At 38.9% G+C, this 18,548-nt stretch overlaps 1 long non-coding RNA gene across 11 annotated transcripts in view; it reads left to right on the forward strand.

The window, feature by feature from the left end:
- Window positions 1–18,548, forward strand: part of LOC138114718 (uncharacterized) — a 216,402-nt gene that overhangs the window by 80,750 nt on the left and 117,104 nt on the right. The window lies entirely within an intron of this gene.

Genomic DNA, 18,548 nt, shown 5'->3' on the forward strand with positions numbered 1-18,548 from the left:
TATTTGTGTACATTAGCAAAAAATGAATTGCTGATTTCCCTGTTTTAATTAAGTATAACATCATTTTTTTGCAAATCAGTTACTACAAAGTACTATAATTATTGGTAATATATAATGTAGCACTGAACTTAAAGCTCAAGTGCCAATAAGAAAGTCGTCTGGTTTTCTAAGCAGGATAAGGTAGGCTGGTCTTGTGAGTAAGGCTAGAACAGGACTGAAACTCAGCTCTTTAGCATTCAAAGCCCTGAACGTGATATATAATCATGTTTAATTTTGCTTCTTTTGGCTCTTAAGATCCTAAACTTTCTGAGGAAATGGCTGTTTCTACTCCACCAGGTACAGCAAGGCCCATGATAATTTTCTAGATGCTACTGTTGGAGCTGAAGTCAAAAGCAAATACTAAAATTAGCCAAAAAGGAGTGATTGGCACAAGGAAAGTTGATGTCAGGTGACTTCGAGGCTTTGAAATTTTCCCCTGTGTTTTTCCTCAAGACTTCCTGTTTAGAGTCTGAACAGCGAGCTTCAGAAGGCACAGCAATGAAAATCTCAGTGACTTTTGAATACAGAGTCTATTTGGGTGTCTAGAATATTTGAAAAATGTTCCAATGTTTGTCAAAGCAGCTTCTGGGGAGGTTACAAAAGCAGGCCAACCATTTCACAACTGTGTAGGTGAATTTTATGGTGCTTTATTTATTTATCTATTTATTTATTTAAATTAGAAAACTTCAATGCCTTTTCCCCAACCTATCCCATGGATGCAAATTTGCCTCTTTGACACAGAAGAATTGAAATGTCTGACAGCAGCACAAAAAAGACAGAGGGAGATCATGTGGTAGCAGAAGTGGCTTTCATCTCTGAGGCAAGGGGATGCATTTAGTTAACTAAATTCCTTCAGGTCCCACTCAAAGTCTAAACGTCCATCAATGTGAACTCGGGGTGTGAAGGCTGTAAAGTGCTCCTTTTACATGCAGATCAAACATGCTCTTGTTCAGAGCAATCTGGACTTTTCTGCCTCTTTTCATTTCCCCCTAGACATAGATAAAGCATATTTGGTGTTACTGTTTTACTTTTTCTTCCTAATGATATTACTGGATCAACATACATATTTTTGTTTACTATGAAGAAAATGCAAATTTTGTCTCAAAGAAATGCTTTTTATTTTATAGTTTTGCAAGCTCACCAAAAAGATATATATGCTTGTGGATACATACCATAAATGCATGTAGAAAATGTGGGCGAAGTATTTACTGCTCATGTAGAAATGCTTCACATACCTCCTAGTAAAACAAAGGCATTTTTCAATTTGCTCTGTGACATGATATAGAAGTAGGAGTTCATGATAATGCAGAATCAAAAAAGGAACTACCTGATGTAGTGAAGAACGTGCTAGACTGTATATATTGAGGCAGAAACAATTTAGAGGGAGTAAAGGATTTGAAGCTCGATCATAAATATTACACCCATGTAGTGCATTGCCATCTTTTTGCAGTGTTACGTGTGTCTATTAATAATATATGATTGTGTGGAATTTACATTCTGGGGCTTCCTCCTGCAATAGCTGGAGTTCCTGAGTTCTGCTCACAGTGAGGGCAGTGCAGTGCTCATGTTAAGCATGTGTGAAGCTCCACTGCCTGCAGGGTTTGCTGTGTGTTGCTGTCACTCCCACTTGGGATTCCCAGGCTCTTTTCCCTGGGTTCTCCAGTGGCACTGTTTTTGACATGGTGTTCAGAGGAATGGAAATTTAATCTATTTGCAGTAAGTTATAGAGGTATTATTTCTTCTTTAATTATTCACCATAAATGGTGTTAGCTCAATTTGCTACTGGTTATATTTGTACTGTTTTGATTTCGGGCATTGAGGAGGCTTGACATTAAGTATTTGAGTAATTTCTCTGCAAAATAACTGCTTTCCTTTCAATGGATGTTTACAGTGCAGGAGGCTGAGAAGCTGTTCCCTTTAAGAGGATAATATTTTCCATCTACTGAGAATACTTTTCCCCAAATTTTTTTTAAGAAAGAAGTTTTGTGTTATTGCTGAGGTTTATGAGTTTTCTGGACACAAAGATCCTCGTCTTTAGAAAGAAATCTAAATGAGGCCTGAATCTGGGGTGCAATAATATTTCTGAGGCTTTAAACCATAGCCCTGCAACAAAAGTGAGGTTTCTACCAGGCCATGAAAGCTCAGAGCAGCCTCAGAGCTGAGTCATATAAGCCAATAGGATAAAGCCTTTAACCTGCTGAGCAGCATTAGGAGGTGTCTTATTAAGTAATCTTGTCTAAAGAGTGGTGAAGGACACTTAGGAGAAATGTTATCAGAGACACACATGGCAGAGGTGGCTACATGATCTCATAAATACTCTGAAAACCCTGAAGTGCTAAATTTCATTTAAATTTTCTTTCAGTGTCCTGTAGTGAAAACTCCTGTGTTAAAAATTCTGTAAAAGGAGCTAGGGAAAGAGCTGCTTTATTATGGAGAAGACTTAATCCACTTTTTTTTTTTTTAATCTCTTGCTATGAAAGATTAATTCTAGTATTGAAGTCCCTGTGCTGTAACAGAAGATTACTGTCAATGTAAAAAAAGAAAAGTTTAATTGGAAAAGACCAAATGCAATGGGTTAAATTTCAGTAATTTCAGTTAAATTTTATATTATGAAGGATTGGGGGGTAGACTGACTTAGATATTGTAAAGATTCATGCATGGTAGCTGGTAGAATGAAGTTTTAGAACTTTTTCATTTAGAAATGAAACCACTTTTCACTGAAAGCTGAAGAAAATAACTGGCTTTTGGGTAACACCATCAGCTCACCTGAGGAACAAAGAAGTAAACCAACAGTTTCAGAAGGAAAGATTGAAAGTTGCTCATTTGGAAGTATCAAAGGGAAACTCCACTGAGCTGTGTGCAATCTATGCTACAAAACTTGATACTTTATCTTTTCAGAGCCCCTTGTAGGACTGCTGTGGGTGGAAGCTCTCCATCAGAGCCGGGCAGGAGCTGTTTGTGCACCACAACCCTCATCATTAATCATTGTAATCTCTTGTGCTGGAAAGAGTGGTTACGAAAAGAATCTGTCCTTTATTTTATGTTCTTTTGACAATTGAGATCAAAAAGGTGAAGTCAGCTACACAGTAAAAAAAAATTCTCCCAGGCATCCAGGGACAGGGCACATGGGAATGGTCCAAAGCTGCACCAGGGGAGGTTTACACTTGACATTAAGGAAGCATTTCTTCACTGCCAGGGTGGTCAAACTCTGCAAAAGGTGTCCTGGAGAGGTGTGGTGAGTGCCCTAAGCCTGTCAGTATTTAAGAGGCATTTGGACAATGCTCTCACTAAAAGGCTCTATCTTGGTCAACCCTGGACTGGTCAGGAAACTGGACAGAGGGTTGTTGTAGGTCTCTTCCAACTAAAACAGTCTATTCTGGTCTTCTCAAAACAGTGAATATGGATAAGCCAGAAAGGTGTGGCCTTCTCTGTGTGCAGCTTCACTCAGCTTATTCCTAGAACTGTGCCTGAGGCTTCAAGGGCTTCATGCAGCAGCCTGTCAACATTGTGGGTATCCCTGTAGGAATGAGGAATTTCCCAGCAATAATGCTACCTGGGAGTGTGCTTGCTGTTGGTGAACTGTTGCCCCATCTTTCCTACAATAATTTTCTGCTCCACTAAGTGTTTCTGAATTGCATCACAGCAGGTGTTTATTTCCTGCCCTGGTGTTGGAATGTCTCAGGGTGTTGCTGCTGAGATGTGGGTAGCTATTACTGCCCCCCCCGAGAGCTCCTCAGAGCTGTTCCTCCCATTGCTGGGGACAACTGCTGTGTTAGGCAGCACTTACTCTGTCCAAGCAGAACATTCAGGCTGCATCCAAAAATCCAGAACAGAGGGGTGTGGAACAGTTAAAAAATCTGACTAAATCTACTTGATCAGCATTACTGTTTTTATAAATAGATGCAATTATGCTTTTATAATTTCTTGTCTGTATACTGGTCTTGTCAGTGGCCAGATTGCTGGTCCTGATTAGGAAGCATCTCTTCGTGCTAAAGTTGTTAAATTTGCAAATGATTAGAGGGAATGTCTTTGGGAAGTGTACAGCCTTGTGTTTCACAAATTACAGACTATATATGGCAGCAACTGGCAATGGATTCAGAACTTTAATAAATCCAAGCCACACAAAACTTGCAATTAATAAGAGCTGCTCTCATGAGATACCATTACACTGCTTCCTTCAAAATACGGCGCTTATCCCAACATGAAAGTCGTGTGTTTACTGCACCTTCATTGAAACTGTTCCCAAGTGGGTTTAGCAGAGTCTTGCAGCTAATTGTAAAGGCATTCAGCCTGATTCTCCTCTGGCTATGTCACAATAAAACCCAGGATCAACTCCAGCTAAAGTAAAGGAAATACACAAGTAAAAATTTTTGTGAAGAAAGAGGAAATGCAAGTATTGACATATACCTTGTCTGGGGTAGCACTCAGACTGTAGCTAAATAAAGAACCACTGCCTTGGATATACAGCCCACATCAGAGGATGTGATTGACTGGCTTTGGCTGGATCATATGCAGCTGAGAACAGAGAAATGCTAAAAACTCTTACACAGAAAAATTAAAAGCAAACAAGAATGCTTAGGCATATGTGTTATATCAAAACGTAGTTAAAAAATGGGTTGTGTTTTCTCAATTAAGCCAAAGCTAAACAGTTTGTGTGATACTACTTTCAGATAGGAAAAATACCATTTCTGCTGGGCACAATAAAATTTAGATGAATGAAAGAGTTGATTTAAGTGATCCTTTGTCTTAAATATGTGCATAAACTAAGGCATGATGAAGTCTTTTGGCAATTCCTTCTAGCCATGAAAATGTTTCTCTGGGTTGCTTTCTGGAGGGAGGTCAGAAAACAGTTATTTCACAGGAATCAGGATTTCATATTGGACCACACAGTAAACCAGGAGTTATACAAAAACAAATCCAACATGCAGCCTATTTTGTGTTTCCATATAAAAACATCAGACTTTTGTTTGTCCCTCAGATGGGGGAGGTGTCAACTGGACATTTTGCTGCTGGGTAGAACCTTGTCCACTGGACACTGAATGTGCATTCTGCATAAACCCTTCCCATGACCCAGTCACATTTTAGATGTAAAAAGAATGATGATCAGAGATGTTTTTGGCCCACATTTCTGAGGGTTTGTATAGATGGTGTCTTGCTATGGTTACTATGTTTTGGCTTCCTGGGGGTATAATAAGAGAGTATATCCAAAGAGATCTAGATAATGCTGCCACTGAGGTTCATTTTCTGCTGGGGAAAAAGAGGACCTGTATCTGTGCAATGGCTAAAGTGACTTCATTCCCCTAGTGGATTTCTTTCCTTTTTTTTTTTTTTTTTTTTTTTTAAATTCCTGTTGGTTTGGATATACAAGCCAAACTAAAAAAGAGAAAAGTGATTTTGAACCCCGGCATGGAGGAGAAGAGCAAAGAACATGTTATGAATGAGCAAAAATAAATGGTGTTGGTAAAAACATTTTCATGCCTGCTTCCTCACATCCCTAAATATGTTTTTGTACAATATGTTAAAATGTGGGATTGGACAGTGCTGTTTTCCAGGCTCTATAGTCTCATATTGCCAGTAAAAAAAAAAAATCAAAACAAGCAAAAATCCTGTTAGGTTTAGTTTTTTTGTAAATATCATTTGTGATGTGGAAATTCAGGCTTGTTGCATTTTTTCTTCATTCTATGAGGGAGAATTAGAGGCTCAGGTATTCTCCAGTCTCATGATTTGCAAAGGTTATTGAAACGAAGATGACACTTCACTGCATGCATAATTCAGAAATGTCTTTGATACAACTTCCTTCTCCATGGATCACTCGCAGTTTTGTCTGGTTTAATCATTATTCACTGAACAGTTCTCCTTCAGAATCTGTAGCTCAGCTTTGAACATTTTTCGGGTTTGCCATTTCTGAGATTCAAGTTCTTTTGGTTGCACACCCCACAGACAGTGAGACTCTCCTTTTGGGCAGCATTGTGGTAATGTTTCAAGAACCATATCTGGGGCAAAAATCCTACTTTTATACATAAAAATTTAATATATTTGGAAGTGTTGTTGAGCATTGATTAATCATAATAATTCTGTTGCTGCTGGGAAAACTTCTTTGCTGCAAGGGCCAAGGAGAGTGAGCAAATGAGTGTGTTCAGAATGGGAATAAATAAATAGGAAAAGTTTTTTTCAGCACTTGACCAGATTTTATTGGTGGCAAGTCTCTTACTAAAAAATTGGCATATTTTCTGGGACTGCTTGGTTACTTAAAAAACCCCCCTAACATTCAAAGTAGCTGGAACTCTTAATCACATTCTTAAATTATTTTACTTAAAAAACCCAACAGGAAACCAAGCATAGAACTTCTGGTTTTGGGGCTGTGTTTTACAGAGGATGACATAGGATGTCATACCTTAATCAAGGAGTGACATATGGTTCCCTACTATTTAATTACCTGAGTCTTTGCAGAATTTACGTTTGTCTGTGTGAGTCCAATTTCAGGTTCATCCTTCCTTTATGGCAGAAAGACAAAGACTTTGGCCTCTTATCTTGTTGGTGAGTTCAGAGTCATGTTAATGTTTTAATCCTGTGTTTTCTAAGTTAATTTCACAAAAAAATTTCTTGGAACTGGTATTTTTAATATTCTGAATAATTTTTGCTTTTATTTATTGCTTTTTTCCAAAGTTACATGAAAACATTTTACATTTTTAGTTTCAACAAACACAAAATGAAATTAAATATATCTCTGCATTGAGTTCTGATGCTGCATTTGCTCCATATTCTACTCCTCTGACTTGAGCTGACTAACAAGTCCTTGCCTTTTAGCCAGAGCTTTCCTGATAGATGACCAGCATCCACTCTCCCTGCCCTTGTCTCTAGCTAGCCTGCAGTGTGAGTATGTGTCTGACTTGCCAAACACACATAAATCATGTCTTAAGGCCATCTTTATTACTTGCTCCTGCTTCCTTAGGAAGTGTATCATCAATCAGTGTTTGTGAGCCCATGTCCCTGTCATCCTGGGGACTGCTGTTAGTGCTGGAGGCAGAGAACGAGGGCCCTGCACTTGGAAAGGCAAAGGGTAAAGCCAGGAAGGAGAACTGGTACCGATTCTGCTGATGGAGTGGAAAGAAACTTAAGCAAGTAGCAGGAGTGTTGCCAGATCAATGATGTCCTTGCAGTTTTTCCACTCTCTATCTGCGAGAGATATTGTAGTTGAAATCAGCCCGAGGCGGAGTGACAGTGGTGCTGAGGAAGCAGCTGTGCTAATGGGCACTGTGCATTGCTGTGCTCTATCCCTGCTGAGCTCGCTGGCTAATTCCTGAGTCCTGTGCAGTTCCTGGGAGAGCACTGCTTTACTCCTGGAGAGGCTGTTTTAACCTCGGGCAGGTGATAACCAGAGAGGGAATGTCAGGTGTGCAGTTACTTGTTAAATTGCCCAAGGGCCCGTGAGAAATTCTTTTCTCCTGTTGGGTCTGGGCAATGTGGGGAAGCATCCTTTTTGCAGAGGTGCCTGGCAGGACAAGTCTCGGTCCTAGAGGGCAGAGCACAGGCGGGAGTGGTGACTGGCTGTGTCTCGCTCTGTGTTTGCTCTCCATCTCCCCAAATAGGTTCATTGAAACATGGGAAGCACTGTGTGCCTTTTGGAAATGTTCTTGTGTGGATAGAGCTGCAGAGAATTCCTCTCAATCTTTTCTTGTATCACCTCTGGCTGTGTTCTGTCAGATATTAGTAAGTCTACAGAAATTTGGTTTTAGTCCATGTTATGATAAGAGATAGTAAAAGAAAATTCATATGGGAAGAAATATAGGAGAATTTGAGGTATTTTCTCTGAATCATTTTTCATTTACTCCTCCTTGCACTGATGCTAACTAGCACCTTGTTGGTAATTATTTATAAGGCATAAAATCAATGTGGAATACTGGAACAGTTTTCAATTATTATTTTATTTAACTTCCAGTGAATTTATTATCTCATCTCTGTTTTCTGTTCAGTTACCACGAATTGTTTGTTAAACCCTGATTGCAATTCTTTTTGCAAAGCAAGAAGTATTACTATTACATCTCTATTGCATGAATACTTGGGGATATTCAGAACAATTACCTTTGGCTAGGAGAAGCACCAAAAGGTTCGGAAAATCTTGGTTGAGATTCTTGTGCCCAAATGAATTCTTACACTGTTGAAAAATCTTGTTTTGAAGTTACAGAGCTAGGTAGAGAAATCTGAGATCTTTCTTTTAGGTCTTGTTCCCAATCAGGAAGTATATACAATATTTTCAAGGTATTTTGATACTTGTCTTGATGATCCTTGCCAGACCCCAAAAGTGTATGAAAATGAATAAAAAAATAAACTGTGTTAATTGGACAAATGACAGTTTTCCCAAGCCTTAAATGAGATTTGAAAAGAGTTCATTTTATTTCTAGGGTTTCTCTTCTCTGTTTTTTTGCCTCCCTTCCATTTCTAAAATTTATATTCAGAGATGGTTTTAGCTTTTTTATCATAGATAACAGGGTCATGTTGATTCAGTTGCTGTGTATTTTGATGGATGAATTCTTTAGTGTTCAAAATGATTGAGGCCATCTCTTAAGTGTCAAAAAAGGTACTTCTGGAGGCAGCACTTAAAGCTGTACTGAGAGTGATGAGTAATGGGCATAAGATTATTTGAGTAATGACTTCTTGCTTCCTGACCCACCAGCATCCACATTTTAGGCATGAGAAGAGGTGTCTGAAGTCTCAATATAAGAGAGTCTTTTGGCTGACATTCCCTTAAAGCTTATTCTGCTTTGAGTGCATTTTTCTGACTACATTCAACATGGAAAGAGAAACTCAGTAAGGTCTGATGTCGCATCTTATTTAGTGTCAGTTCAGAAACTTAGAGAAGGAGTTCCATACATGCAGAGGTTTTAATGTGTAGTTCCTACCAATAATAAAACAACTAAGGTAAAAAAAAGATATGGAGCATGACTGTCAAACAAAAGGTGAAAATCCTCACTTTTGCATAAACTATGCTGGGAAGTTAGTAGTATCTTACTTGTTTTTGAAATTGCCATGAAGTATTTATTGCTAACTAAGATGGGTTCATTTTGGGGTCCATTAATTTTAGCCAATAAAAATTTGGCTCAGGAGAAGATGAAGGAAATAGCTTGGAAAAAATAGAAGCTATGAGCAATCTGTCACTTTTTCTTACATATTAGCTGTGCATATTCTGCATAGGAAAGTTGAAACTAAGGAACATTTTGCTTTAGTAGGGTGAAAATCTTATCTTTAGCACTTAGATTAATTGTTCTTTGTAAAATAATACAATATGTGTTCTAACACATTTAAGGGAAATTGTTTAAAGCTATTAACATGATTCGGTAATCCAGAATTAAATATTACTGAAACTATGTCAAGGACTCTGGATTATTATTTTTCATTACATAGAGAGAGGTTTTTGCCAGCAGAAAGGGACTTTATCTTCCTACCAGACTATCACACTGGCAATTGGAACTCAGAAACATCACATGAGAATACTACTAAAAGCTCAGTTTTAGCATCAGAATTAAAGAAAGTTTATGTGGACAGATATGCTGAAAGACCTCTCCATTCTGGCTGTGCCAAGTAAAATCAAGAGTGCAGTTTATCCTAAAATGGTTTTAAAGTTTTCCAATCTGTCCCAACCTTAAAGCATAATTCTTCAAAGAAATATAATTAAAGCATGTGCACAATCTTTGTGAAGGAAAACTTAAACATAGTTTAAATGATTCCATTTCTTAACAGACTCCTGTAAAAAAAGTATCTGCCTTTTTTTAGAAATGAAAACTTATTCTTGAAATAGAGTTAATCTTGGTTTTTTGTTTGTTTGTTTTTAATATAAATGATATTTTGATCAGATTTACTTACTTTAAGAGGTATAAAGGCAAGTGCTGACCTGCTCTGTGTCATGGAACTGCCACTGAAGTTGGCCACTCATTTTCAGCAGCTGAGCATCTTGATCTGTGTCCTAACCTTAAATATTTGGTTTCAATGAGGTAGACTTAAATATGGCAACCTTTGGAAGGAGAATGGAGATCGGTGGTGTCTTTTGACTTTTGTTGGTCTTTCTATTGTTGAGGGTGTTGTCATTTTCATCCCTTCTTCAGTCACAATGCTTTGACTCTCAGCAATGGGACCTTCCACAATCAAGTTGTGTGCTGGGTTGCAGTAGGTGTGTTGTTAACTCACCTGCTGCCTGAGGTATCCACAAGCTTTTTCTCCAACACTCAGCAAGGCAGTTTTGGAAGAAGGGAGCTATTCAGCTTAGAACTGTGCCCTGATTGCAATTTCCATTTTTAACCTCCCCCTTTTTCAAAATCCCTTATCAAAGTTGTTTAGTCTCTTTCCAGATTTGTCCCTGAGCCTGTAAGCCCTTAAGCACCTGAGTATTTTGTTCATACCAGTGGCACTGCTGACTTGGAGCACCAGGACGGCAGTGGGAGTGCTCAGGGAGCAAGAAAGGGCCACATGTTTAGCTGCTGGCAGGCTGCAAAATCATGGAGTCAGAGCTCACTCTGCATGTTCTAGAAGACACAGATTATAAGCATGGGAAGTTCTTTTGGTACCTCCAGGTAGGACTGGACGTGCAGTTAGAGAGGGCTTACGTTCTGGTCTTACAAAAGCAGTTTCCACCTTCAGGTACTTTTCAAAATCAGACAAAAGTTCTTTATAGCACTCAAAATGTTAGAAAGAGCAGGGAAGGGCCAGGCTGAGTAAAGCCAAGGGACAGAGTGTATGTGTGTGACTGTGTGCAAAGGTGATGAACTGCAGATGTTTAGACCCCCATATCAGGGCAGTATTGCAGCTACCTTCATTCCTCTGAACCAACCAGAGGTTATATCCTTCTTTCTCTTTTTCTCTCATCCCAAAACTTAATTTTTGCTCACTGCCTAGTTCCACACTTAGATTGAAGGACTATGTTTTTGTGTCCTATTTAGTATGGACTCTGTTTTCTGATAGTTGGGAATATTGTGATAGAGTTGTTTTGGGGTTTTTTTGGTTTTTTTTTTTTTTTTTTCACTTTCTTTGCTAGACATTGTGCAAAGGAAGTGTCACCTTTCTTCCTGTTAACAGTAATTGAAGAAACTCCTTAAGCCAGCAGAAAATGATAGAATCCATTGCACACAGGATGTCAGGAAAGCTTGCATGTGCTAGCACAGGAGAAACAGCTCGGAAGGAGAGAGTTGCATGTGAGAAACAAATGGTGAAACCAATAATATAACTAATTATAAATTAGCTGATTTGGAGGAAAACTAAGCACGACTCACATTGACTCAACTTTTAGTCAGAAGGTGAGAAGTGTTTAAGTTGCTGTGTTTTAACAAGGTGATACCAAGAGGTTAGGCTAAACAGTTCTTCTTCCCATGTGCCCTTAGCCAACTCCCAGTTGTGAAACAAGCTATGGTAGATTAAATGATTATAAGATGTACTCTTAAAAGTTATTTTTCTTTGTAAAGATTTTGTGTTAAGAGTCCACTTGGCTCACTGGTATGACTCAGATGTGGATGGTAATGTTAAACTAGGGAGACTCCACTGATTTCAGTTGTGTCTGTGCCCAAGTCTTCTGTGATGTTGTGGAAAATGAGCACGTGGAAATATGATCACATGGAAATACAGGAAGATCAGATGTAGTTTCTAGGTTTAGTTTGAACTTTGATATACTTTGCAAGAAATTTAGGTGAAATTCATAATTGGCACCTTTTATTTTAGTCTTACTATGGATTGTAATCACAGAGTTACCACATATCTCTTTCTTTATTCCATCAACACTGATCTAAGATGTCTTCTGGCTTTAATATGTGTTAGAAATACATTTTATTGATTACATTGTAGAAGTGTTTGTATTTTATGTATGCCACAAATTGCCCTGGACTTCTTTTGCTCATCTATTTTTGTTGGTTCCTTCCTCCCGCTGTACCATGAAATCATCTATTCAGGATGTTTACACTTCTTCTGTGCATTGTAATGATGGCCATTCCTTGATGGTGTTGAAAGGGTTCCCTTGGTGCTGCACTTGTCTCACAAGACCTGATAGAAGACTCCTTGCTGCTTTTGCAGAGGAATTTCCCACAGAGCTCCCAGTGGGCTCAGAATCAGATACAAACAAATGGGTGAAACTCCACAAATAGGAAAATAGTTCTGCATGTCTGTGAAGGCAGCCTGGCCCTAAGAGGTAATGTGAATGATAATCTCCAGTGTTTTGTAAAGTGATATTTGTCAGGGTTTTTTTCATCTAAAATTTCTGAATTTTAGATCAGTCTCATCAATTGTCTGAGAGAGGTCAGCAGTTCTACTGCACCAGTGCTAAAAACAGTTCTGGACTACTAAGATTTTTTTTTTGGGCACATCTCCGTCCTTAAATGAGGAGACCAATTTGTCTAGGACTGTGCAAACTCCTCACCATACTGGGCAGTGCTACTCTAGTGGAAACGCTTTTCGGGTTGAATTTTTAATATGTTTTCTTAAAATTGTTTCAGTTACCACTGGGATAAAATAATCTAATTGTTTTCCTGTATGATAGTTGCAGTTCTGCGGCTGCTTTCCCCCATAACATTTTCTGACTTACAACTTGTGTTTCATGTTCTCTTTTAGATGTGTATGTGATTTTTGTAAAAGTCAATTTATTGTCTGTATTGCACCTTCTTTTCTGCAATCAATTCTAAAGCGTACAACGCTACAAGAACATATTTTAAATCAGTGATCGAGTTAAAAAGTATTTGTCTCTTTCGGTTTTGAAACATAACTGATTGCTTGAAAATATCTGAATTCTACATAAAGCATGTCCTAAATCTGTGAGTAAAGGCAATTTTCATTTGCAAAGCCTCCCACTTACTTCATACATTACTCTCACAAAATTGCAGTTAACATTTTTTTTTTTTTTCTTCTGGAGGGAAAAATTAAGATTTGCAATATGAAAACATATTTTTTTTTCCTATTGCAAGGAAGGCTTTCCACTGTGCCCAGCAGTGGTATTGCTGTCTCACTGATTCCTAAAGTTCATCAGAGTGTAGCAGGCTGTGAGCAGCAGAGATGAGGAGTGGAAGGTGCTGTGCTCAGAGTGCTGGCAGTTTAGCCCAGGGTGTTGTTGCACCATCAGCCAAAGACACTTGTGCACCTCTTCCCCTTGTGTTGAAAGCCCTGCACTTGAAACCCTTGGGTGTGGGAGATGGGCAGCTCCACTAGCACAGAACTGTGAGAGCAGCATCCTGCTGAGCCTGGACTAACAAAACCCACACAAAGTCCGGACAGCATCTGTTCAGGCCTAGTGACATTCCAGCATGGTTTCACTCCTTTGGAGTAGAGGCAACTCAAGCCACTTGTGGCAGAGCTGACCACACATTCCCAGAGGTCAGGGGGAGAAAAATGCCCATTTCTGTTTCTGACAGCCCTGGCAAACCAGGTCGCCTTGCATCAGTGTGGGAACCCAGCAAGACTTCAATTTAGTTTCCTGTTTTAGGCAGTGGGAAATGCATGCATTTGTGGATGAATGGGAAATGAAAGGGAGTAAAAAATTAATTCTTTCAAACTCAGTTTTTGCTAATAAATATGCAAGTTTGTTGCTATGCTGAAGCTGCAGGGGAAGATTGACTTAAAATTTGCAGATAGGGTTCACATTTTCTTTAAAGTGAGATTCCAATTCCCCATGTCAAGGTTATCTTCATGATAGCCTTTGAAAGAGTCAGACCACTTACTAATGGATGGATGTTCACAAGTTTGACAGTCTCTGCATTGATCCTACTCTTGCATGAAAATGGCTTCATCAAGCCTATAATTAGAAATGAAATAGTCTTAAATGGTTTCCACACAGCTTGACTTTCAAAGAGGTTCCAGTTTCACATAACTTCGTATAAACAGAGAATCAGAAGATATAACCAGATACCACAGTTCCTGCTTACTAATTGCCATAAAGCAGAGCCATCTGCTTTATACAAAGTCTAGGTCAGATATTCCTTCTAAACTGTGACCTTTGGGGCTCCATGGAACTTGTTCTTGATTAAATAAAACCTTCTTAGGAAGTTATTGGGAAACTTGGTGCAGGTTCAGTCTGAGCAGAGAATGTAACTGATTGGATTTCTATATAATCTTAAGCAGACAGTTCTGAGTCAGTCTATCTTTTGAACTTTTTTTTTTCTTAACCACATTAATCTTTCATAAAAATTCAAATTACAAGTGAATTATTTCAGTTTTTAAAGTGATTCCTCATAAAAGTTAAATTAGATGACAAACGAATGATTTAGACATAAATTCATGACAGTTAAAGTGAAGTTTCATCTGTCTAAACCAAGCTGAGAACCTGGGCTGGGGAAGTGAGGGGCATCCTCCACAAGCCTGACCTTGTTTGGAGGGCATGAGCACAGCACAGAGAAAAACAGAGATGATTGCAGCTCAACAAATACAGTAGAATACTTGTAATTCCTCACATCTATTTCATTATGGCCAAAGCTCATATCACGGATGCCTTCAAACGTGTATCTTTTCCATCATATTCTTTATTTAAATATTTTATTCATTATATGAAAATAGTTTCTGTGATTAAATAATCGGTTCTTTTGCTCTAGTTTTCTTTTGACATTGGTGACTATTATTTTTGGCTGTCTATATTTGGCCAAGCAATTGCCAATTATTCACTGCCAGATTCAAAATAGGAGTGCTACTGCCAAAGCAAATAATACATTATTCTGCAGTTACACAGATCTTTCCAGCTGAGGATCACAACATATTTTGTAACCACTAATGAATTTAGCCACTTACCACCCACCAAACATTCGCATTCATGCCTTACGGATGAGAAGATAAGGGATGGAGTGCAGCAGGATGTGATCTGCCCTTTCCAGGGGCTGAAGTAAGTTAGCACTGGGGGAAGGCACCAGAATGCAGCACACAGTAGAAATGGATTTCTCCTTCTGAATTGAGAGAGCATGGTCTGGAAATCCAGACAATTCCACAAAGGCTGGGGCTGCTCTGCCTGGTCCATGATGTCCTGTTGCTACAGGAGACATAGAAAAGCTGGATTGTAACTTCTTTGTCACAGGAAATGTATTCATACACAGGGTGTTGCATGAATGAAATGGATTAATGTTTTGAGAGTAAGTGTATTCTGAACCATGGTAGCTCCCAGTTTTGTGAGAGATGCAGGGAGGAACTCAGTCGTGGCAGAAGACCCAATTATCTTGACTGATGAAACTTCATCATGGTCCTCCTCCTTCTCTGAACTACTGTAGTGGTCAGATGTCCTCATGCTGGCTGTGGTCTGCAGAACCACTCCGCATTCTTAGGAAAATGTTGTGCAATGCTTCAGTGAAGGAGAGTTCCTTACTGAACTAGGTGACCCCTCATGTCTAAGGACTACTGAATGCTGAATTTGACCCATCTCTGTAAATGCCCCTCCAGCATCAGCATTGTGACCCTGAACATTTTCACACCTTTGAATATCCTTTTTAGGACTGTGCTGGCACAGCAGCCAAGCTCTTCACTCCACATTTCTGATCAGGTAATGGTCTCTGCTTTCCCAGCTGCAGTGTGTGATGGGTGCCCTACAAGTACTGAAGGGGATAATGGTATTTAGGAAAGTGTTACTGTGGTTCTAGGTTTTGGTACTCATTTGTAGCCCAGCCTAAAGATGTGATGAGAGTCTACCTTTCTTTGCTCTCAGTCACTGCAGGGGCTGATATTGCTGATGATAAAATGGTCTTCTCTCGGCTGCTAAATGGAAAGTTCCTCATTGCTGCACATTTTTCAAATTGCCAGAGAGACTGTTTTTGCTGTGGGAATCACCTCACATGCACCTGATCAATTTATGTAAAGCACTGAATAGCTTAAGAGGCCATTAAGTGCAGAATTTTGCTGGATTGGACTGTCTGTGTGATTTTATTAAAGAAAGAGGCATCTGAAATTTGATATCTAATATATTCTGTGAGCAGAGCAGCAGTTCAGGGCAAACAGAGGCTGTTTTCCTTGAAATTCAAAGTGCAGTAGCTCAGAGACAACCATCTGTATGCATTTAGGGAACATGAAATTACCTGAATGCCTGGTAATGTTTTTGTAATTATCTCAGAAAAGAATTATGATATATCACAGATAATTCTCTAGCTCTTTCATTCCTACTTTGATAAAATGTACTAGAAATTTGTTATTTATTTTATTCCTTGCTGGGATTAAAAAATCCCAGAAAGAAACAAATAAAATAGCATTCTTTGAAAGATCTGATTGGAAAGTGTGTGTGTTTTAAAGATTGCACATTTTCAAGACAAACAAGGGAGGGCTGAAATTTACTACAACAGCTTCACTGAAAATTATTCCATCACTCAGATCAAAAGCAGACAAAAATCACAGAAACATTTGGAAGAGGCAGCAGTGCCAGAGCATGATTTTAGCTATTTTGGGAAAGCAGCTGCTTCTCTCTGACATGGACTCAAAACGTAGGATATTCTGTAAGGTGGATCAGCTCATTCAGATCATTCCCTACAGTGACTCTGTCATGGGAACATTGACTAACATTGTTTTTTTTTGGGAGAAGAATTTATTTTGAGCTAAAGACAAATCTCTTTCCTAGGCAGTTACACAATTGCTAAATAGCAGTTGACTTTAACCCCTGAATGCTTATTTCCAAATACTCAGTATAGAATGGCAAGAATAACGTAGGGAGGAACATGACTTTAATTTAATATTGATACGTTGATTTTGTGTAACTTAAGAGATGCAGAAGACTAAATTGGCAGTGCAAACCAATGCTGAACAGTCACTGCTACTTAAAAAAGCTCCCTTTAGTTACAGAGAAGAGACAAAGCTGAACAAAATGTCGCTGGATTAGTATCTGCAAATTCCAGAAATGGGAAAACTGGATAAGCCCTGGTTATTGGGCATTCTTAATTCCTTTTGGCTTAATGGTTGTTCTGGCAACTGCAAATGACAGGGATGATCTTCCCCCATCCCCCCTGGATCTCAGTGTCATAGGAATCACAGCTGGTTTCAGCACAGACCCCTGCATTAGAACTTTCTGTGCTTGACATGCTGTATTTGGCAGCGTGAGAGTAATATGCTTGCTTTATTTGATTTTTGCATATGATTGATTGCTTTTAATACAATTTATTTTCTTTCTTGTGGTTTAGCTGTAGTTCTTGCTGATGGCAGCAATATCAATCTGTACCTCTTGTCATCTATGGCTGGTTTCTATAATTTTTAAAATAATTTTTGAATGAACGCAGATTGCTGCATCTTGTTTAGGTTGGATGGTATATCAATTTTTGATTTCTAGCAGCACTGGAGAATATGATAAAATATTGTAACTGGTTCAGGGTACAGTTGCAGACAGAAGGCTTCAGAGTCTTTATGGTCTACTCTGTGTTTTATGATGTGACAGGACAATCTTGGAAAGATTTCTGGCATTTTGTTTTATAATATTTTTCCAGTGGCAGGTGTTAAGTATTTTTCTCTAATAGAAAAGTTCTACCTTCATACCCCTTTTCCTTGTTTCTTCTTGGCCCCTCTTCCCCATTTCTCTTAAGAATCAGGGTCACTGGTCCCCAGTATAATTCTGACCGCAAGATTCCTACCCATAATGGCAGGAATCTCAGTGCATGCATTAGTGTTTCAAACAGTCTGATTTCTTACTTTTTTTGGCAATATTTGACTTCCTGTCTAGCCAGAATAGCAGCTTTTTTTCTGGTGGTGTTCTTGAAGAGCCCAAAGATATTGTCCTGGATGGCTTTGTGGTTGCATTGGTTGGACCCTGGGCAGGAGCTGAATTTCTGCACCTCGGAAATTCTTCACATCAGTGCATGGTGGGTGCTGCAGGGCACTCACCCACAGGAGGTACCAGGAAACAGAGCTCTGAACCCGCTGACCAAGCTGAACAGGGCAAGAGAATTCTCCCCTGAATATGGAGGGGTCATTGTAGAAGTATTCAAAACTTGGTGAAATAAGTATGAAAGGTATTTTCTGTAGAACAAAATAGGATAAATAAGAGGCTAAGTGGAACTGTGGAGGTTGAGCTGTAGCTCTGGCTTCTTCAAAAGTTGCATTACCATAATAATATGTCTATATATCTTTGCCTGGCATTGGAAGAAGGAAGAAAAAGATGTTTCTTGAACTGAATCAAAACTCTGTCTTTAAACACTGTGATTTTTGATGTAAAGGATTAAAGTCCAAGCTGCAGAGCTTCTTTCATTGTCAAGTTCTCACTCCTCTGTTCTGGTCTAGATCTTGGAGCCTGGTATTCAATGGAGAATTCTGTAGTTGAACTTCGGGATCTTATTTTCTTTAATAACTCCAGCATTTTTGACATCATAGGGCTTTTCACATAGCTCCTTATTTGAGTTTTAATAGATCAAAAATATCTTGGATATTTTGTTTGCTCTAAATTCCCAGATGTTCCCACTGCAGGTTGAAAACAGAGTTACATGACAGCAATGCTGATTTCTTTAACCTGGCTCTCTGCTCTTCCAAATGAATACTGGCTGCATGTTGGGCACACAAGTGGGGTAATCAGTTAATTAAAAGCAATGCTGGTAAGGTGG

The sequence above is a fragment of the Aphelocoma coerulescens genome, chromosome 9 (assembly GCF_041296385.1).
Source record: "Aphelocoma coerulescens isolate FSJ_1873_10779 chromosome 9, UR_Acoe_1.0, whole genome shotgun sequence".
NCBI lineage: Eukaryota > Metazoa > Chordata > Aves > Passeriformes > Corvidae > Aphelocoma > Aphelocoma coerulescens.